This window comes from Choloepus didactylus, chromosome 18 (genome assembly GCF_015220235.1).
Source record: "Choloepus didactylus isolate mChoDid1 chromosome 18, mChoDid1.pri, whole genome shotgun sequence".
Taxonomy (NCBI): Eukaryota; Metazoa; Chordata; class Mammalia; order Pilosa; family Megalonychidae; genus Choloepus; species Choloepus didactylus.
In genome coordinates this window covers 32,092,037-32,114,916 of record NC_051324.1, presented here as the reverse complement: position 1 = coordinate 32,114,916, position 22,880 = coordinate 32,092,037, and the positions used below count along the sequence as shown (strand labels likewise).

At 38.0% G+C, this 22,880-nt stretch overlaps 1 long non-coding RNA gene across 1 annotated transcript in view; it reads left to right on the top strand.

The window, feature by feature from the left end:
• Positions 1-22,880, top strand: part of LOC119513624 — a 53,030-nt gene that overhangs the window by 315 nt on the left and 29,835 nt on the right. The gene's annotated exons all lie outside the window — the stretch shown is intronic.

Here is a 22,880-nt window from a genome sequence, read left to right as displayed (position 1 = left end):
AAAGTGCTGTGAGACAAAACAGTGTGACTGATTAGGAAGTGGGGAGGCCACTTTTGAGTTGATTAGACAAGTTCACTCTAATGAAGTGATATTTGAGCTAAGACTTGAATATCGAGTAGGCTGCCCAAGATCTGGGAAAGAATATTCCAGATAGAGGAAACAAGTGCCTGAAGGAGGGAAAAGATTTAGCACTTTGAGGTAATAGAAGACCAGGAGGACTGGTACCATGTTCCGCTGAGGAAGAATGTATACATAAGGTTGGAGGGACAAACAGAACCCAGAGCTTGCAGAACCTTGCAACAAGGTCATGGTGAGGAATTTGGATTTAATCTAAGTATACTGAGAAGCAATTCAAAAATTTTTAGTGAGAGAGCAACATAATTTACTTTATCAAGTTTTATTTTTTTCATTACCTTTTGATTATCTAAAATTATTTACTTTTGTATTGCCTCTTCCTCTTCTAGAATGAAAGCCTATGAGCACAAGGATCTAATTTGTTTCAATGCTGTAGGATCTGTGTGCTCTCAATGAATATTTGATGAATGAATAAGTGCTTTATAAAATATTACTGTGGCTGATTGGAGAATGGACCATTGAAGGACTGGAGTGGAAGCAGGGAGATCATTTAAAGTAGAAATTATGGTGATGGCTTGGATTGGAGTAGTATATGTGCTGATGGAGATGATGGATTTGGGACACGTTTTGTAGGTAGAACCAAATGGATCTGCTGATGGATTGCTTGTGGAGGCGAGGAAAAAGGAGTTAAATATCGCTCCTAAGTTTTTGGCTTGAGAACCTGGCTAGATTGCATGTCATTTACGTCATTCGCTGAACTAGGAAAGACTAAGGGAAGAACAGCTTTTTGGTGGGGATAAGGAATGGGGAATGGAATCAAGTGTTTTATCTATTGTTCAACAAAAGGAACAGCAGTTTGTGCCAAAATGGGAAGAAATGGGAGGAAAAAATCAACCAGGTTTATTAGGAAATGGAGTATTTGTCTTTAACTTTGCACCATGTATAAAATCAACGTGTGTAAAACCCAACTACCGTATTTTATAGATGGTTTAAGGCAGTTTCAAGAATAATTCAACTTCATGAGTTTCTCTTTCTTTATGAGCTGATTTTAGAACCCTCCCTCAGGTAAGTGGTGGCAAACCCATACCAAAAGAATGAGCATTGATAAAGAAGAGAAGGGCACCCAGTACTGACTCTTAGGGTACTCCAATGTTTAGAGAACAGGTAGAGCAGATGCCTGTAAAAGCCTCTGTGAAGAAGCAACCAGTGAGGTATGAGGTAGTCCAGAAATGTGGTATCACCGAAGCCAGAAGGAAGCTTAAAGAAGGAGATACTGATCGGTTATTTCAAAGGCTGTTTAGAGGCTGGGAAGCCGAAGACCAAAAAAAAAAAAAAAAGGTAAACTACATTTGGTTACATGGGGGTTCATAGTGTGACAACATGGATGAACTTTGAAGATATCATGTTAAGTGAAATAAGCCAGATAAAAAAGGACAAATATTGTATGATCTCATTGAAATGAAATAATTAGAATATGAGGATTCATAGAGTCAGAAACTAGAATAGAGGTTACCAGGGGCCAGATGGGGGTGGAGGATGGGGAGATAATGCTTAATTGATACAGAGTTTCTGTTTAGATTGTTGGAAAAGTTTTGGTAATGGATGTTTGTTGCACAACATTGTGGATGTAATTAACACCACTGAATTGTATATTTAAAGTGGATAAAATGGGAAATTTTAGGTTGTATAGGTCACCAGAATAAAAAAATAAACATAGAATTGCGCTACACAAAGAATGAACCCTGAGATAAATTATGGACTCTAGTTCATAGTATAATTATAATAATATTGTTTCACCAGTTGTAACAAAGATACCACACTAATGCAAAATGTTAATAGGGAACACTGTGTATATGGGTGGTGGGGGGGTATGGGAACTGGGAACTTTTTACTTTCTGCATGATTTTTCTGTAAACCTGCAACTTCACTAATTTAAAAAAGAAAAAGAGACTAGTCAGCATGATTCAGCTGCTTGGATAAGGCTGTAAAGAAGCTGTAGCATTGGATTTAGCCAGAGTTAAAGTTTTGTCAGGTAAATATGATGGAAGGTTTTGGCAGAATACTCCCCACCATCCCCTCCCCTCACCCCCCAAAAAGTCCCCTGGGATTGATAGTTGGCCAGAGCTTTAGTCTCCTGGGACCCAAGAAGGAAGAGGGGGAAATCCCTAGGAATAGCTCTCCTTATTAGGAATAATACTCTGGATTCTATTAATACCCAACTTGCTTCCCATCTGTCAGAGGAAAGAATTTTATTGAGTATTGAATATGTGCTACGTACTTTATGTTCATAAGCATAGACTTTGAATTTAAATTCCTCCCAGCCTCTCCACCTGTTAACTGTGACCTGGGCAAATTAACCTCTCAGAGGCTCATTTCCTCATTTGTAAAATGAGGATAATGATACCTACTTCAGTCCTAGGCTTATCACTTACCAGCTATATAACCTTGTACAAGTTACCTATCCTCTCTAAAGATTTCTCATCTCATTTCAGTAGTGCTGCGCTATAACTCTGAATCTTTGTACATATTTTTCTTTCTTCTTAGAATGTCTTTTCTCTCTTTCTTTCCTGACAAACTCCTTAACTCCTTCAAAACTCAGTTTACGTGTCCCCTCCTCTGTGAAGTTGCCCCTGAATGCCTGTTCCTTGATATAGTCCGCCTTTCTTTGAGTTCTCGTATTACTTTATAAGTACTTTTATTTTGACTTTTTTTCTTGTTACAACATAATTATCTTTCCACATCTGTCCCACACCAGACTTTGAGCTTTCTGAGGGTTGGCCTACATCTCACTTATCTTTATGTTTGCTTAGCATGGTGTCTGGTTCATAGTAAGTGGTCAGTAAATCTTGTTGAATTGATAAACTTAAATAAAATAGACCATGATCCCTGACACTGCCAATCTTGTAAATTTGGGGATGGACTTTGCATGATGCTTTGTAATAAATGTTGGCTGAATGAATGGAGTCAAATGGAAAATGTCCACGTTATACCATTTCCTTCCATGACAATGCTCAGCCTACTCATTAAGGGACCATTTCCTCTTGGGATAAAACAACAGTACACTGGCCACAGCCTATCGCTTGCTTCACTATTTAAAAGCATCATCAATAAAAGTGGTGAGGAAATTGAATCATGGTTTTGCATAACTGGAATTTCTCCAAAAACCAGTATGGTCTGATTGGTAAACACATGGTTTCTCAACTGTAACAAGTGAGAACACAAAGTCTGTATAAAACTGCAGTGGGCGGTTGTTGGGATATCTTGTAATGAACAAAGTGATCACTGTATGTGCTAAAAGTGTGTTTTTGAAAATATTTTTCTCCTTCCCTTCCTGCTTACCATTTAACAAACTTTGTTGTTATTACTGTGTGCCAGACTTGGGGATGCAGAGATGAATTAGACACAGTCCCTGGTCTCAAGTAGCTTATGGATAGAGAGCTCTTTTCAAACAGAGCAAAGACATTCTCCAGGCATTGCAGTTGAAGTTATAGGAGGTAAAGGAGTGGTCGCTTTGTGGTGGCAGGGTGGGGTGGGTTCTGTGGAGAGTTTGGAAAGGCTTTGTAGAGGAGGTAGTATTTAAACATAGCCTTAAAATACATTTGGACAAGACAGATAAGGGTATTCTAAGTATAAGGAATGCAGGAGCAAATGTAAGGAGGCATGAAAACAGCCTGTTGTGTTTGTGGGTCTACTAGCGTTTTAACAGAACTGGAAGGGGATGATGTAGCATGAGATGGGACTGGGCAGGTGGGTAGGGACTAGCTCACAAAGAGCTCACTGAGGAGTTTGGACACTGTGAGCCTTTTAAGGATAAGCCAGTGATATAAATAGTTTTTAATTTTAAAATTTAAAAGATCATAGCAACAGTATGGAATGGAGGCAAGTTTGGAGTCAGGGAGACCAGAATATTGCAGTGGTAGTCTAATGAGAGAAGAAGACAGTAGAAATGGAGAAGAAAAGAAAGGAGCAGATCTGTTGAAGAGATAAAGTTGATAGGATTCTCTTAGTGGTTGGGTGGGGGAGCATGAGGGAAAGGGTGAAACCTAGGACAGCTCCTAGGTTTCAAATGTAGGTGACTGGGTGAGTGAGGGTGGTTCTATTCATGGAGATGGGGAATATTATTGGAAGGATAGTTTTGTGTGAGAACAACATCATAAGTTTAGTTATGAATAGGTTGAGTTTTAGATTTCTGTGGGACAATGAATGGAGGTGTCAAATAGTCCGTTGGGAATAGGACTTATTTTCTATTTCTTTGCAGAGGGTGCTAGAGACTTCTAGACTATAGTTTCAGGATCTTAACTAAAATAAATATAAGTTGAGGAGAGGATGATCAACTGTAAATAACAAACCCAGCAGTCTTTCACACTTAGACAAAAATCTTCCTTTTCCTGGGGCTAAGTTTCAATTCCAAATTCTCAAGAGTCACCAATGCTCTAGTATTTTAGAAATCCAAATCAAGTACTTAAGAAATCTAAATTCTTATGCTTTTTGTATATGTATTTTTCCCATCAATAAAGAATCAACAGAGTGTAGTTTTCAGAGTTTAATGTAAATATAAGGCAGTGTAAGTGCAACTACTCAAATATTCTTGTAATTGGGACAGCATTTAAGTAAATATCCCCAGGACCAAAGCTAACCTCAGGGTGGCACTCCAGTCTTGTTGGAATAAAGGGCTCTGGAATCATCTTTGCTAACCTCTAAGTAGACAGACCACATTGAATTATAGAGTTGGCGTGAATTCTGGGTCCATGGACCCCACAGTTAAACTTCCTAGGGAGAATTTACACAGGAGGATATGTTTTTCTGTCTTTAAATTGATGCTGACCTAAGGCTGGATCAACAGAATAGGTGTATAATATTGCAGCATGTCTCCATCCAAAAAAGAAATTTCATCAGAGTTTGAGATTAGTCATTTATTAATAGCTACCATTTATTGAGTACCTACTGTGTGTTCTGTACTGTCCTAGGTGCTTTACATGAGCTCATTTAACCCTCACAACAACCCTATGAAATTGATATTACTCTCACTTTTCAGAGGAAGAAATTGAGGCTCAGAGATGTTAAGTGACTTGCCTTAGATCACAGAAGTAGTAAACAGCTATGCTTGATTCTATGTGGTTCCAAAGCTTGAACTCTTTAAGCAAGGCTGCATTGCCTCATGTTGGGGATTGAATCACGTCCCCCATAAAAGGCATGTTCAGGTCCCAACCCCTTGTACCGTGTGTTTATGAATTCATTTATAAATAGGACATTTGAAGATGTTATTAGTTAAGGTGTGCACAAACTGAGTGAGAGTGGGCCTTATTCCAATATAGCTACAGTCCTTATAAGCAAAGGAAATTGGACACAGAAAAAAGAAGCCATGGGGAGCAGCTAGAAGCTAGAAGTCAGTGGAAGATAGAAGAGAAAGGAGAAGACACCACCACATACATTGCCAAGTGATGGAAAAACCAAGGAACCCTGAAGATTTCCAGCTAGCCAGAAGATACTGACCCCAGGAGGAAGCAAGCCTTCTAACTTCTGAAACTGTGACCAATAAGTTCCTGTTGTTAAGCCAACCCATTGTATGGAATTTGTTTTAGCAGCCGGGAAACCAAAACACCTCATATTATTGATGCCAACAGTAAAGCAGTAACTGATGAAACTTGACTTTCTTCAGTTATAGACTGTTTAGCATGAGGTGGTTTAAGTAAGAACATATATAAGGATATCTGTCGAGACCCTCTGTTGTGAATTTGTGGCCTCTTCATGAAACTCTTCACCGCACCTTTGTGCCACAATTCCTTTGTTTTTATAATCGAAAAGACAAAGGGACAAGGGAGGACTTGTTGACGTTATCGGTCAGCAGTGGAGCAGAGTACTAATTCCTATCTTTGATCTTCATCTGTGAAAACCCAAACCTCACAAAGATTTCCAAATGAAGCATTTACCTTTCTAAGGGGTATGGCATATATTGGTGAATCCTAGATTCCATATAAAGGAAGCCCTCTAAAAGAAAGATGCAAATAGTAAAACTCCATGATAATGTTGTATGGAGCATAGACAGCGGGGGATGGGAGTTAGTTGCCCTTACTCCTGGAATGCTTAATCAAGAATGTCAAACTATATTTATAAAGCATTTTTTAAATGCCTTACAGACTTCAAAGCCATAAAGCTTCTCTGCATCTCTAGGGGTCAATGTCTACATTTTGTATATTCTTAGCCCAAGATAATTACCAATCTGCCTGTTTTTAAAAGAACTGTATTTTTGATGATGAGGAGAAAATGTCTGGAGAAGCTTTTTGTTCAACATGCTGGTGTTTGCATGATTTACTGTATAATTAACCAACCCTTAGCACCAGCAGACCAGCTCCTTTTACTATTCATCATGTTTCCAGCAACTTCAGATCATCAGCTCTGCTGGGAGGAAATACCTCCTCCTTAGAGATGTAAAAATATGTGTCTGATCATTCTCACAGGCAGAATGTGATCCATCCTTACATACCTATTGTTTCTCAAGTCTAAAGGATCTTTTCCCCCCATTATTTTTGTACATTACTCAGGAGCTAGAATCTAATTTTAAAAATACATATAAAATCCAACATTCGTAGGAAGAGTTTTGTTATTCAATTACTTATAATCACCAGAACACATTTGTTAAGATCTAAGTGTGTTGTTTAAAAGGCATACAAAGTCATAAGGTTTTACTTTCTTTGACTCAAAATCTAAAACCGAAATACCTGTGTGGACAAATATGTCATGAACTTTATTATAAAAGCTCCTTTAAATCTCTATGTTAAAAACTTACTAGATATCTAACAGTAATCTTTCGGCCCATTAATCCCACTTCTAGGAATTTACCCTAAATATATGTTCTAGTTTGCAAATGCTGCCAGAATGCAAAACAACAGAGATGGATTGGCATTTATAAAAGGGGGTTTATTGCATTACAGAGTTACAGGCCTTACATTGCATTACATTGCATTACATTGCATTACATTGCAGGCCATAAAGTGTCCAAGGTAACACATCAGCAATCGGGTACCTTCACTGGAGGATGGCCAATGGTGTCTGTTAGCTGGGAAGACACCTGGCTGGCGTCTGCTCGAAGTTCTGGTTTTAAAATGGCTTTCTCCCAGGACATTCCTCTCTAGGCTGCAATTCCTCAAAAATGTCACTTTTAGTTGCACTTGGGGTATTTATCCTCTCTTAGCTTCTCCAGAGCAAGAGTCTGCTTTCAACGGCCATCTTCACAAAGTCTCTCATGTGCAGCTCCTGTGCGTTCTTCAAAGTGTCCCTCTTGGCTGTAGCTCCTCTTCAAAATGTCACTCTCAGCTGCACTCAGTTCCCCCTGTCAGCTCATTTATATGGCTCCAGTTACTTAACTTAGACTCACCCCGAATGGGTGGAGCAACACCTCCATGGAAATTATCCAATCAGAGTCACCACCCACAGCTGGGTGGGGCGCATCTCTACAGGAACACTCAAAAGAATTACAATCTAATCAACACTGATAACATCTGCCCACACAAGATTACAGCAAAGATAATGGCATTTGGAGAACACAGTATATTCAAACTGGCACATTCCACCCCCTGGACCCCAACATGACATTATCTTTCCATATACAAAATACATTCATCCCACAACAATATCACAGAAACTTAAATCATTTCAATAATAATAGTTAAGTACAAAATTCCATCAAAATTAATTATAGGTGTGGTTGGTCCTAAGGCATAATTTTCCTTCAGCTGTGGATCTGTGAACTTAGAACAAGTTATGTGCTTCCAATATACAAAGGAGGAACATTCATAGGATTAACATTCCCATTGTCATAAGGAGAAACAGTAAGGAAAGCAGGGTTAACAGAACCAAAACGGTTCCTAAAACCAATAGGACAAACTCCATTAGATTTCAAAGTCTGAGAGTCATTAACAGAACAATGTTGCATACTTGGGGCTTGAGAGAGTGGGAGTCTAACCCTTCCTAAGGGCCTTAGTGGCAGCCCTTTCCTCTCCAAATGCTTGGGTGAGTGCTCCAACATATCCACACATTGGGGAGACCACCTTCTCAGACCCACCCTCCTCAAACATCGGGGCAGCACCTGGATTCCCTTCCATCTCTGGGGCATGTGCTCAACCCCTTCAGAACAATGAGGTGGCAGGCAGGCTCTCCCCAATTCCCTGGGAATGTGCTCCACCCTCTTTGGGGCCTGGGGTAGCAAAACTCTTCTGGAGCATTGAGACAGAAGGCCCACCCTCGACCTCCAGGGCAAACTCATCCTTTCCATGCATGTGGGCCACTCCACTCTCCCAGCCCAAGGCCTCTTGACTCCAGACCTCAATCTTCATGGCTCTGTCTTTGAAGAAATTTTTCCTTCAATTTGTTCCTTGTCTTTCTCCTCCAGTCCTGACTGGCAGCATCTCTGTCTAAAGATCTTGCAAAAGTTCTGTTGGCTTTGCATGAAGCACGCAGGGGTCAAAGCCATCAGACAATAGGACTTTCCACAAATCCTTTCTGCTTAACTCCTTTTCCAATCTTGGCTTGTTCTGAAATGGCAGCTGTGTTCCGTATTTGGTTGCATCCTTATGTTGGGCTGTAGTTTCTGGGGTTTCACCCCCTGGAAGCCCAGAGTTTTTCAGGCCATCAATTTCTGGTTTCTTTGAAACCAAGAGTTCATTTCTCAGCTTATCTCTGTCCTCTCACATCTTACTATAAGCTGCAAGTAAAAGCCAGGCTGCTGCTTCTATGTTTTTCTTGGAGAGCTCATCAGCTAAATATTCCAGGTCATCGCTTTCAAATTCTGCCTTCCATCCAACACCAGGACTCAATTTTGCCAAATTCTCTGCCACTTTAAAACAAGGATCGCCTTCTTTCCAGTTCACAACAATACATTCATCATTTCTGTTCAAGTCCTCGTCAGAAGTATCTTTACAGTCCATATTTCCACAGTCTCTTCAAAGCAGTTTAGGCCTTTTCTATCAAGCTCCTCACAATTCTTCCAGCTTTTTAAATGGATAAGGGGAAGATGTTTGGTATTTGCAAATGCAGCAGCACAAGCACCCCATTCCTGGTACCAAAATCTGTTCTAGTTTGCTAATGCTGCCAGAATGCAAAACACCAGAGATGGATTGGCTTTTATAAAAGGGGGTTATTGCATTACAAAGTTACAGTCTGAAGGCCATAAAGTGTCCAAGGTAACACATCAGCAATCGGGTACCTTCACTGGAGGATGGCCAATGGTGTCCAGAAAACCTCTGTTAGCTGGGAAGACACCTGGCTGGCATCTGCTTGAAGTTCTGGTTTCAGAATGGCTTTCTCCCAGGACATTCCTCTTTAGGCTGCAGTTCCTCAAAAATGTCACTCTTAGTTGCACTTGGGGTATTTGTCTTTTCTTAACATCTCTGGAGCAAGAGTCTGCTTTCAACAGCCATCTTCACAATGTCTCTCATCTGCAGCTCCTGTGCTTTCTTCAGAGTGTCCCTCTTGGCTGTAGCTCCTCCTCAAAATGTCACTCTCAGCTGCACTCAGTTCCCCCTGTCTGTCAGCTCATTTATATGGCTCCAGTGACTCAACTTAGACGCACCCCGAATGGGCGGAGCAACACCTCCATGGAAATTATCCAATCAGAGTCATCACCCACAGCTGGGTGGGGCACATCTCCACAGAAACACTCAAAGAATTACAATCTAATCAACACTGATAACGTCTGCCCACACGAGATTACATCAAAGATGATGGCGTTTGGGGGACAAAATATATTCAAACTGGCACAGTATACACCTCCAACAATAGGAAAATACATATGCACAAGGTAATTTATTGTAGCACTGTTAGTATTTGCAAAATATTGCTTGTCTGCATCAACTACCTAAATGCCCATGGGGAGAAGAGTGGTTGAATAAACTGTGGTACTTGCACCTAATAGAGTACTATGCAGCTGTAAACAAAAGGGAAGCTTTCTATGAACTGATATGGAGTGATTTCCAGGATATATTGTTTAATGAAAAAAGCAAAGTACAAAAGATTATCTATAATATGTCACCTTTTCTGTAAGAAAGAAAGGGAAGTAAGAAAATATATGTCTGCTTTTTGACCCAAAAGAAAAACAGGAAGGATAAACCAGAAGCTAACAATATTGGTTACCTAGAGGAGTTAAGTGGGAATGAGGTAGAAAAGATGAGTAGAGGCTGGGGGTAGGGACTGAGTAGAAGAAATAGTGAGTGATATTTCTCTTCTATATTCCTTTTTTATGGTTCTATCTCTTGGAACCATGTTAATGTTTCACATACTTAAAAAAAAAAAAAAATCAGCAAGACTAGAAGGGAATAAAACCCTAACATGGAATCCAGACAAATCAACCTAATGGTTTCAAACGAATAATGTAATCACCCTGGAAAGATAAGTATGTGGGGGAGTTGGAAAGATATGTGGCAGGAGGATCTAACCAAACCCAAGTGACTTTAAAATGCTTTTTTTTAAACTATATTCTCTCAGACTAAATAAAACAATAAACTGCAAATGAATATTACATTCTAGTTGGTTTGTGGGTTTTTCCTTTTTTATTTTGGCAGTGATTTTTTTTTCTTTTGGTAGCAATTCTAAAACTACTTTTTGTATATTTTAGGATTGAACAAATAAGTAAATATATTATGGATAATAGGATTCAGATTCTTACTGATAGAGAAAAGAGTTATAAATATAGATAGGGAAAAGAGTAGAATGAATCCTGTAGCATTGGATTGGGATTGAACATGGCAATACAAACTCATGGTTTTTAAAATAGATAGGTACATATGGATGTACATTTATGTATGTATATACAGCTAAGTGTTTCCTTGTTCTGTCCACTAAGGAACTCCAGAAGCAATGACACCCAGGAGCACCCAGTACCCAGATTTTGGTTTCTAAATTCTGTTTGCCACTGAATGGAACCAGATATCTCTTTAGAGAATTGGCCAATTCCAGGGCTGGAGGTGGAAGAGTACAAGATAAACCTTGAACATCTTATTTTGCTAGAAGTTAGGAAGTGCTCAAAGAATGATGGGGACACATCAGAATAACAAAGAGCCATCCTGAAGGGGCTCCTACTGGCCAAATCTCCCAACAATATGAAAATACATATGCACAAGGTAATTTACTGTAGCATAAAAATAATGATAGCAATATATTATAATCCACTGAATACAATAAGAATCCATAGGCATATAAAATAATAAATACATACATACATAAATGGAACAGGAAAATCGAGTCTTTCAGTAGAATATAGTCTCAGTTTACAGCTAAGAAAACCAAGTTTCCCAAACTTTCTCAGTTAACTGTGCTGTTAGTATCTCAGTAATTTTATTCTCAGCCACACAGGCCAAAAGAAATATCTAACAATTCCATTTATGAAGTTGTCCTTTTATTAATAAATGTAAAAGGAATGATGGAATTAGAAAGTCACTATTTGGTGTCTAGCGTATTAATAATTGAATCATCAGTGGATGTTAAAACTAGGGGGTGAAATTTGGAAGAGAAACAGGATATCTACTTAGTAACAAAGTGTGTCCCAGAAGATATTTATTAATTAATTGTAAATTTACAATGGAGAAACTGGCAGACACCATTTTAATGAACTGATCAAAGTGTTAATGATAAAGCATATATGGTAAAATGTCAATAGTTAGAGAATCTAGGTGATGGGTATTCAGGAATTTTTTGTGCTATTTTTACAACCTTTCTATAAATCTAAAATTGCATCAAAATATAAGGTAAAAAGCATAGATAAGTAAAGCACTTCCAAAGAGTTTACAAAGCTACAGCAAGGCAAAGGCTCCATGGTTAAGGCTGTAATCAATGTATAGCAAGTTAATTTTACCCATCTCCTTAGCAGGATAGTTTATGGAAAACCATAGCTCAGGGTGGAGGTGGTGGTAGGAAGGCAAAAACCTTACTAGATGTTTCTACAAACAGACTTAAAACAAAAATTTTGTTTTAGAAAAGATATAAGCCTATTAGAAAAGAGTTTTTAACAGCTACTTTAAACAGCCAGTATAAAGGGTTTACTTTAGATTAGTGTAACCTCAGTATAGATTAATAACACAGAGAACCAAGAAAGTTACATTTCACTTTGTCATCATCATTTTGGTGTCAGATTGACCAAACAAAGATGGAGTTCCCAGAGCATTGAGTAAAACACCACTGAGGCATCTTTGTAAGTTTTCCTGCAGTCCAGGCTAAAATACTATGACTACCATGGTCATATCTTCCTCAAGGCCTTGCCTCCCAGGACCAGACAGCTGCATGTCACCCCCTTTCTTTTCACTGCTCAAGCTAACTGAATACCTAGGATTGTCTACGGGAGAAATAAAGGCATTTCCTTGGGTCCTTGGGAGAAGCAGGGAGATCTAAAATAAACTGGATGGAGAAATGATCGTTTATGAATGTGAATGACCAGAGAAGGTGCCCTGAGCGATTGCTGTCTAAAGTTTTGTTTAAATATCGTGATGAATTGGCTGCAAAAAGAGGGTGGGAAGGAATGTGAGGATTTGTATAACAAAGAACCATAAATCATCTTTAGTACAGTGAGGCCCTATCACTCAGCCTGTGGGCCTGTCAGAGGAGCTGCAGGGAGAGGGAGGAGGGGGAGTGAGTCCTCCAGCTGGGGGCTGCACATCCTCCAAACCAGCAAGGCCTTTTACTCCCAACAAATCCTTCCTGAGTTCTCATTCCTGTATCCATTTAAGAAATGTCTATTGAATGCCTGCTATGTGCAAGACACTGTTCTAGAGGCTCTTAGAGTGGGAAGGGGAAGGAGGAGAGAAGTAGTACCAAGATGAGTAAGGTACAGTACCTGCCTTATTATTTATTAGGCTTGTTTGTGGCAGAGACCCTACTTACTTCTTTGGTATCAACACTGGTACCTAATAGGGGTGCACCTCACTTCATGAAACAGATGCATTTCTGAGCCTCTCTGCCATTAAAGTGAAGTTCCATCTAGAGAATCTCTATGTTTCCCATAAGGCTCTCCCTGCTACCCTCAGTAGGAATTAATTTCCTCCTTCCAGATGCAGCACTCTCTTTGTGTATATACCTCATCTTCCTTAGTAGGTTTTCTCAAAGCATCTGTCATGAAGCGGAAAGTGGAAAGAGAATGGGCTCTGGAGCCAAACAGGCTCAAATTAGAATCCCATCTCCATCACTTAATAACTGTGTGTGATGTAAGTTATTTAACCTCTCTAAACCTCAGTTTTGTCATCTGTAAAATGGGAATAATAACCGTCCCATGTTTTGGGACTTTGTAAGGATTAAATGACACAAGGTATAAGAACATTTAGAAAAATGCTTGGAATGCAGTAAGCATTCTGTAGTTGTTAGTCATTACTATTGAATTTTTTACAGATGATCATTTTACAGGTGAGAAAATGGAAGCTCATAAAAGGTCAAATAACTTAAAGACTTCTATAACTTGGGGGAAGTATAGCACTGCAGTTAAGAGGTCTAGAGTCATTATACCTTGTTCCAAATTCCTCTTCTGCCATTTACTATTTATACAACCCTCAGCAAATAATTTCTCTTGGCCTTCATTCTTCAGCTGTAAAATGGGGTTGATAATTACTAATATCTACTTCACCGCTTGTTATGAGGTTTAAATAAGATGATGTATGCAAAGTACTTGAAAATATACTCTGAAAACGGGAGCTAGTATTAATACACAAGTCACCAGCCAACAAGTGGCAGGACCTGGATTTTAAGCAGTTTTCTAAGAAACTCACCACTAGCCCCTTTTCTCTCTAAGCTGGAATTCTAAAGGGTTATCAGATGCTATCGACACTTGGAAGGTTTTCTCAAGTGCAGTAAAATTAATTTTTATTGATTTTCCTCTTCTGGTAATTGTTTTATATTTATTCACAAATATATGTATTCACACACCCATAATCTTGAACTAGCCCTTTCCCACTTTCAAACAATTTTCTTTTCCCAACCTCAAAGAGGAATAGCTAACATCTCTGAAGGAACATGCTGCTGCCTTCACCCACATGGACTTTTCAAAACACTTGCCTTTGAAACAGATCATCACTCCAGAAAAAGCATTACTAGGAATTTCTTGTGATGAAGAGTGGGATCAGACACAATTTGTTAGAAACCAATTTGTCAGCTAAAACTCAGGTGGAAAGGAAAAGCAAAAGCTTAACACCTTCCTCTTAGCAAACCCTGCCTCGGATACTGCCCCTCCCCACCCCCAGGAGGGGCAAGAGTTCTAGGGTCAAGGAGTGGTGACCAGGTTAGCAACAGGAGCAACTGGGGGAGGAGACAAAAGAGCAGAAAGTGGAAGCTGGCTGGCTGAATGCCTGAGCATGTTTCTTTGCTGAAAGAGAATGGCAGGACAACGATTCAAACCGAGAGCGAGGAGGGTAGAGGGGAAAGAGAACAGCTAATGGATGGGGTGGCTCAGCGGGGGTCAGAGGTCATGAGGGCACCCAGTGAACTAATTGGCCACCTCTGTGCATATTCACTTTCTGCTTCTAGCCTACAGCTGGGCCTTGAAAGAAAGGCCTGGGGCGAAGCTGGCTTTATTTACTTATGCTCCAAGATTTGAGGCCAACTGGTGAAAAGCAACTGAAGCTGAAAAGGGAAATGAAAACCTCCTTTCCTCCACCAGGAAAATTTGACCAGGGGCAGCCTCTGCAAAGGAAAATGCTAAGGATGCAGGAAACCACTGCATTCATTCATTCATATGTGCATGCATTATTTCTTCTTCTCCTTCTTCTCCTTATTCTTTTTCATCTTGGATGTCCCAAGAAATGTTATGCTGTTTACATCCCAAAACGGAAAGGATTTTATAAATTATCAGAGTTAAACATGGGCCTTTGGGATCATCTCACCCAGCTCCCTTTGTTCATCCGTAAGGAAATGAGGAAAGCAATTAGCTCAAAGTCACAGAGAAAGTGGCAGAAAAGGAAGCAGAGCTAGGTCTTCTCACTCCCAGTTCAGAGATTTTTCCATGACACGTTTCTCAGAAACATACTAACTTTGAAAACTTGTGCAGACTGGTACCATTCATAGCTCAACCTCTGGGTCAGACAGCGTTGTCTAGAATGCTGCTGGCTCTGTTACCTTAAGAGAGTTATTTAATCTTTCAAAACATCAGTTTGCTTATCTGTAGAAAAACAGGGTTGTTATGTGTATTAATAACGTAAATGCATGTAAAGAGAGCACAATGCTTCAATAAATTTTAACCATTACTATTGCTATTGCTTTTGAGCCCTGTATAGACTGTTCTTACGATGATAAACATGTAACACAGCGTACACCAACACTGTCTTCCCTTATGATCTCCATGGGCATCCCATTCCAAGATGAAAACCTTCATTCTTCCTCAGTTAGAGACCTATGAAGATAGGAGGGAAACTTTGGAGTCCTGTTGGAACTTCTACAGACAGTGGTCCAAACTGAGAACGAGCTGCTTTGTGATGAGTCAACACACGCAAAGGTCTTAGAACAGTGCCAGGCCTGTGGTTAGCATTTAGTAAGGTTGAGTTACTGTCATTATTACTGTGAAGGAGAGAGTTCACTGCAGGGGTTCAGGCATAAGACTGACTTACCCATTGTCAAAGATGCAGTTAGGGAGATTCATGGATCAGATTGAAGTTAGACAAGATGAGGTCTGGGTTCTGTGAATTTTTAATTTTTGTGTAGTTTAATAGAATCAGCTTGCCTAGCTCTTCCCAGAATTCTGAAGCAGTCCCTCACCCTGGTACTGCTGCATGTGGAGTCTGGAGCAGATAAAAAGATGAAATTACAAAAAAGAGACATAGTCAAGATATCTATGAACACTGACTCTTCCATCCTGCAATGGGGCTTTTCTTGATAGACACCATAGGGTCAGAAAGTGGAGACTATGAGCTTCTACCCAAAATTTAAATTTTCTTCCCATTTCATTCATTCACTCATTTGTTCATTTATTTTTGATATGTAATTTACATACAATAAAATGACAGGTTTTATGTGTTCATTTCAATGATTTTTGACAATTGTGTGTAGTCATGTAACGTCCATTCAAAAGAAGATACAAAATATTTCCTATAACCCCAGAAAGTTCTCTTGTCCTCCTTTCCGGTCAATCCCCAAATACCCTTCCACTCTCCCCCAAGCAACCACTTTCTGATTTCTATCACCATAGATTAATTTTGCCAGTTGTTGGATGTCACACTCTTTTGTAAAGCATGTTTTTGAATGTATTCACATTTGTTGCATATATCAGAAATTAACTCATTTTTTATTGAGTACCACTTAATTGTAGGATTATGCCACAATTTATCCAATTTTCCTGTGATGGACATTTGAGTTATTTCTAGTTAGGGGGTATTTGAATATTATGATCTTTCTTGTCTATTTCCCTAAGCCCCATTGCATTTATATTTTAAGCATGAAATATATAGAGAATAGTTCAAAGAATTTTACAGATACTCATGTACCCACTGCCTAGATTTAATAAAAGTTAGCATTTTGCCATATTCAGTTTTTTAAAAAAAGAAAAATTACAGATTTAGTTGAAGCCTCCTCTGTGTCCCTCTCCACTTCTATCCCCCTCTCATGCTTCAGAAGTAACCACTTTTCTGAGGTTAGTTTGAATCCATTCCATATTTTTTCATGTTTACTATATATGTATATAATTTCATAAATCATATGTACATATATATGGATCTATTTTCATCTAAAATACTGGGCACACAGTAGGCCCTTTCTGTCTGAAAAGCCATGTCTTTTATTTCTGAGAATTTCTTCTTGAATTATTTATCTGAGAACTTTCTCTCATCTGTTTTCTCTGATCGCTTTCTGCAGCTCCTATTATTCAGATGTTAGACCACCTGGATTGATCCTCTTATTTTATTTTCTATCCTATTTTTCTTCTCTTTGTCTTTTTATTCAACTTTCTGGAAGTCTTTTATTGTGATTTTTCTCAACTTTGTCTTCCAACCCATCTATTAAGCTTTTCACTGATGATATATGTATTTTTTAATTTCTAATAGCTCTTTTTTCTTAATTCTTTGAATGTTCCTTTTGTAGTTTCCTGCTCTTGCTTTATGGATGTAATATCTACTCTTACCTTCCTAAGAATAATAATTATAGTCTTTCTTTTTTTGTTTAGATTGTTGTTTGTTTTTAGGTTTCCTTTTTCTGTATAGAATCTGTTTTCTCCAAGTTGCTTCTTCCTGTTTGTTTGTTTGCGTCTCTGCTTTCATGTTAGAGTCTGGTGATCCTTGGGTGCTGTTCTAGTTTGCTAATGCTGCCTTTTTGCAAAACACCAAAAATGGATCAGCTTTTATAAAGGGGGTTTATTTGGCTACGCAGTTACAGTCTTAAGGCCATAAAGGAGGTTGGCCAATGGCATCTAGAAAATCTCTGTTAGCTGGGAAGGCACATGGCTGGCATCTACTCCAAGTTCTGCTTTCAAAATGGCTTTCTCCCATCATGTTCCTCCCTAGGCTTCAGCTCCTCAAAAATGTCACTCTTAGTCGCTCTTGGGGCATTTGTCCTCTCTTAGCTTCTCTGGAGCAATAGTCTGCTTTCAAAGGCCGTCTCCAAAATGTCTTTGTAAGCTGAAGCTTCTCTCTCAGCTCCTGTGCATTCTTCAAAGTGTCTCTCTTGGCTGTACCAAGCTTGCTCCTTCCGTCTGAGCTTATACAGTGCTCTAGTAACCTAATCAAGGCCCATGCTGAATGGGCGGGGCCACACCTCCATGGAAATTATCCAACCAGAGTTATCACCCACAGTTGGGTGGGGTGCATCTCCATGGAAACAACCTAATCCAAATGTTCCAACTTAACACTAATAGGTCTGCCCCCACAAGATTGCATCAAAGAACATGGCTTTTTCTGGGGGACATACTATAATCAAACTGGTACAGGTGCCCACTCATATTTAAAAGTGGGGCACTAGAGAGCTGACTGAACCTGTGAACTTGAGAGTAGGGCTTATCAATTATGTGGTTTACTATAGGGTTATATGAATGGGTCATTTCCTGTGGGGAACTCCTGATGCCAGTAATTTCAAGCTTTTTCTCTTGGACTGGTCAGAATCCCTAGAGAAGGCTTCCTTCTCTTTATCCTGAGGGGATTTCAGCATTTGATATGTAAACATTTACTAAATCTTACTCTTGTTCTTCATACAGTAAACCCCAGGTCTGCCTGTTCTCTTTCCCACAGACTTTTTGTTTTACCCCCTTCAAAGGTCTGACTGCAAGAAGTAGGGACAGAATATAGGGACCTAAGGGCTTTTAAAAGATTTCCATGCAGTCTTCATTTTTATCACTCCACCTTCATTCCCATTGCCTGAGGTAGCTGGTAGACCAATATGGGTTACTTCCCAGCTTTCCCCACTAATGCCTTGGGATTCAGCTTTCTTAGTTCTACTGAGTCAGTTTTCTCTCATTAATCTGTTTTGTATCTTCCAAAATTGCTCCTGTAGTCTCTCTGTTCTCTTTACACTTTTAAGTTAATGCCTTTTTTTTTTTTTTTGACTTTTAGCTGTCATTTTAGGGAGTGTTCAATCTGCCATCTTTACCTGGAAGTCTCTTGTATTGTGATCTTAAGTTGAATTTCTCTACTTACTGTTGAGGCCAAGTGCCTTTGATTATTGTTTTTGACTGTTGTGTTTCATTATCTTTGACTTGCTTATTCATATCCTTGGCACATTTTTCTTTTGAGTTGTTTGTCTTTTTCTTATTGATTTGTCAGAATTCCTTATACAATCTGGAACTCACTCTTTGTTATATGTATTCATTGTAAATGTATTCTTCCATTGTGTGGCTTGACTTTTAACTTCATTTATAGTTTCTTTTCCCATTTTAATATAATTAATATATGTTTAGTAATTAATTCATTACATTTCCATTTTAGTGTAATCAATTTTAGCTTTATTACACTTTTGGAGTCTTAACTAAGAAATGCAGTTCTACTCAAGGGCACAAAAATATTCTCCAATTATTTTCTTCTAAAAGCTTTAAAATTTTACTTTTGACACTAAGGCTTTTAATGTCTGGGACTGTTTTTGTATTTAGTGTGTGAGATAAGAATATAATTTTATTTTATTTTCCCATATAATCAATTATCTAGCACCATTTATTGAATTGCCCATCCTTTCCCAAGAGACTATAATGCAACCTCTGCAATATACCAAATACTCATATGCATGGGTTTCTTTCTGAGCTCTCTATTCCTTTCCATTAGGCTATTTATCTATCTCTGGGACAATACCACACTGTTTTAACTACCACAGCTTCATTATAAATATTAGCATTTGGCAAGGAAAATACCCCTTCCTTATACTTCTTCTAAATTGTCTTTGCTATTCTTTGCTGTTTATTATTTGATATTTAAAAAATTATGAGAGAAGTTGTATGTTTATAGAAAAAATCATTCAGAGAATACAGAGTTCCCATATACCCAAACTCAAGCACATGCACTTTTCCCTACTATTGACAGTTTGGTATCTTTGTTATAATTGATGAAACTGTATTATTATACTTCAACTATTCACTATAGTCCATGTTTTACATTAAGGTTGTACTTCTATGTTTTTTAAAATTTTTATTCTAGTAACATATATACAACCTAAAATTTCCCCCTTGAGCCGCATTCAAGTATATAATTCAGTGGTATTAATCACTTTCACAATATTGTGATACCTTCACCATCATCCATTACAAAAAAATTTTTCATCACCTCAAACAGAAAATTGCTAACAATTAAGCTTGAACTCCCCATTCCCTATCCCTATTCCAGCACTTGGTTAGCTGTATTCTCTTTCTAGCACTATGAATTTGCCTTATTCTAGTTATTTCATATCAATGAGATCAAACAATATGTGTCCTTTTGTGTCTGACTTATTCCACTCAGTATGATGTCTTCAAGGTTTGTCCATGTTGTCACATGTATCAGAACTCCATTCTTTTTTATGGCTGTATAATATTCCATTGTATGTATGTACCACATTTTGTTTATCCATTTTTCAGTTGATGGACACTTGGGTTGCTTCCATCTTTTGGCAATTGTGAATAATGCTGCTATGAACATTGGTGTGCAAATAACTGTTCCAGTCTCTGCTTTCAATTGTTTTGAAATACCTAGAAGTGGGATTGCTGGGTCACATGGTAATTCTATATTTAACTTTCTGGGGAATCAGTAAACTTTTCCACATCAGGTGCACCATTTTACATTCCCACCAACAATAAACGATTGTTCCTATTACTCCACATACTTTCCAACACTAATTTCCTCTTTTTAAATAGTAGCCATTCTAATGGGTGTGAAATGGTATCTCATTGTAGTTTTGATTTGTATTTTCCCTAATGGCTAATAAAGTTGAGCATCTTTTCAGATGCTTTTTGATCATTCATATATCTTCATTGGAGAAATGTCTATTCAAGTCTTTTGCCCATTTTTTTTTAACCACGTTGGTTGTCTTTTTTTTGTTGAGTTGTGGGATTTTTTTATATATTCTGGGTATTAAACCTTTTTTGGATATATGGTTTCCAAATATTTTCTCCGATTGCATAAGTTATCTTTTTTCTTTCATAATGAAGTCCTTTGATGCAGAAAAGTTTTTAATTTTGAGGAGGTCCTATATATCTATATTTTCTTTTGTTGCTTGTACCTTGGGCGTAAAGCCTAAGAAACTATTGCCTAGTACACAGTCCTATAGATGTTTCCCTATGTTTTCTTCTAGGAGTTTTATAGTTTTGGTTCTTAATTTTATTTTTTTGATCCATTTTGTTTAATTTTTTTATACGGTGTAAATTAGGGATCCAACTTCGCTTTTTTTGCATTTGCAGAATCAGTTTGCCCAGCGCCATTCGTTGAAGAGACTATTCTTCCCCAATTGACTGGATTTGGCACCCTTGTCAAAAAACAATTGGCCATAGATATGAGGGTTTATTTCCAAACTCTCAATTCAATTACATTGGTCTTTATAGTCTGCCCTTGTGACAGTATCATGTTGTTTTAATATGGCAGCTTTGTAATAACTTTTAAGTTTGGGAAGTGTGAGTCTTCCAGTTTCATTGTTCTTACTCAAAATAACTTTGCTATTTAGGACCCCTTACCCTTTCATATAAATTTGATTATTGGCTTTTCCATTCTTGCCAAGAAGGCTGTGGGAATTTTTGTTGGAGTTGCATTGAATCTGTAAATTGATTGGGTAAAATTGACATCTTAACAATATTTAGTTTTCCAGTCCATGAATATAGAATGTCCTTTGATTTACATAGGTCTTCTTTGATTTCTTTTACCAATGCTTTGTAGTTTTCTGCATTTAAGACCTTAGATTTATTCCTAGGTATTTGATTCTTTTAGTTGCTATTGTAAATGGATTTTTTTCTTGATTTCTTCTTCAGGTTCTTCACTACTAGTGTATAGAAACACTATTGATTTTTGCCTCTTGATCTTGTACCCCACCACTTTGCTGAATTCATTTATTAGTTTTTGGAACTCTGTTGTGGGTTTTTCAGGATTTTCTGTATTTAGGATAATTTCATCTGCAGATAGGGAAAGATTCACTTCTTCCTCTCCAATTTAGATGAATTTTACTTCTTTTTCTTGTCTAATTGCTCTGGCTAGAACTTCCAGTACAGTGTTGAGTAACAGTGGTGACAATGGGCATCCTTGTCTTGTTCCTGATATAGAGGAAAGCTTTCAGTCTTTTTGCATTGAGTATGATGTTTGTGGTGGGAAGTTTCCATATATTCCTAGTTTTCTAAATGTGTTTATTAAGTGGGGGTGTTGGATTTTCGTTTTCTGCATCAACTGAGATGATCATCTGTTTTTTTTTTTTCCCCTTTGTTCTATTTATGTAGCGTATTACATTGTTGAATCACCCTTGCATCCTTGGGATAAATCCCACTTTATCATAGTGTATAATTCATTTAATGCGCTGCTGGATTAAGTTTGCTAGTATTTTGTTGAGGATTTTTCCCCCATCTATATTCATAAGGAATATTGGGCTGCAATTTTCTTTTCTTGTGGTATCTTTATCAGGTTTTGGTATGAGGGTGATATTGGCCTCAGAGGGTGAAATACAGAATATTCCCTCTTCTTCAATTTTTTGGAAGAGTTTGAGCAGGATTGGTGTTAATTATTCCTGGAATGTTTGGTAAAATTCACCTGTGAAGCTATCTGGTCCTGGGCTTTTCTTTGTTTGAAAGTTTCTGATGACTGATTCAATATCTTTACTATTTATTGGTATTTCTTCTTCAGTCAGTTAGGTAGTTTGTGTGTTTCTAGGAATCTGTTCATTTCATTTAGGTTCTCTAATTTATTGGTGTGCAGTACTTCACAGTATCCTCTTATTGTCCTTTTTATTTCTGTGGGGTTGGTAGTAAGGTCTTCCTTTTCATTTCTGATTTTAGTTATTTGTGTCTTCTCTCTTTTTCTCTTTCTCCATCTAGCTAAAGGTTTGTCAATTTTATTGATCTTTTCAAAGAACCAACTTTTGTTTTTGTTGATTCTCTCTAAATATTTTTAAAAATTTTCTATTTTGTTTATCTACGCTTTAATCTTTGCTATTTCCTTCTTCTACTCACTTTGGGTTTGGTTTGCCCTTCTTTTTCTAGTTCCTTCAGGTGTGAGGTTAGGTTTCTGATTTGATATATTTCTTCTTTTTTGATGTAAGCATTTAAGTTATACATTTCCCTCTCAGCACTGCCTTTGCTGCAATCCATAAGTTTTGGTGCGTTGTGTTTTCATTTTAATTCACCTCAATATATTTCCTAATTTCCTTTGTGATTTCTTCTATGAACATTAGTTTTTTAACAGTACATTGTTTAATTTCCAAATATT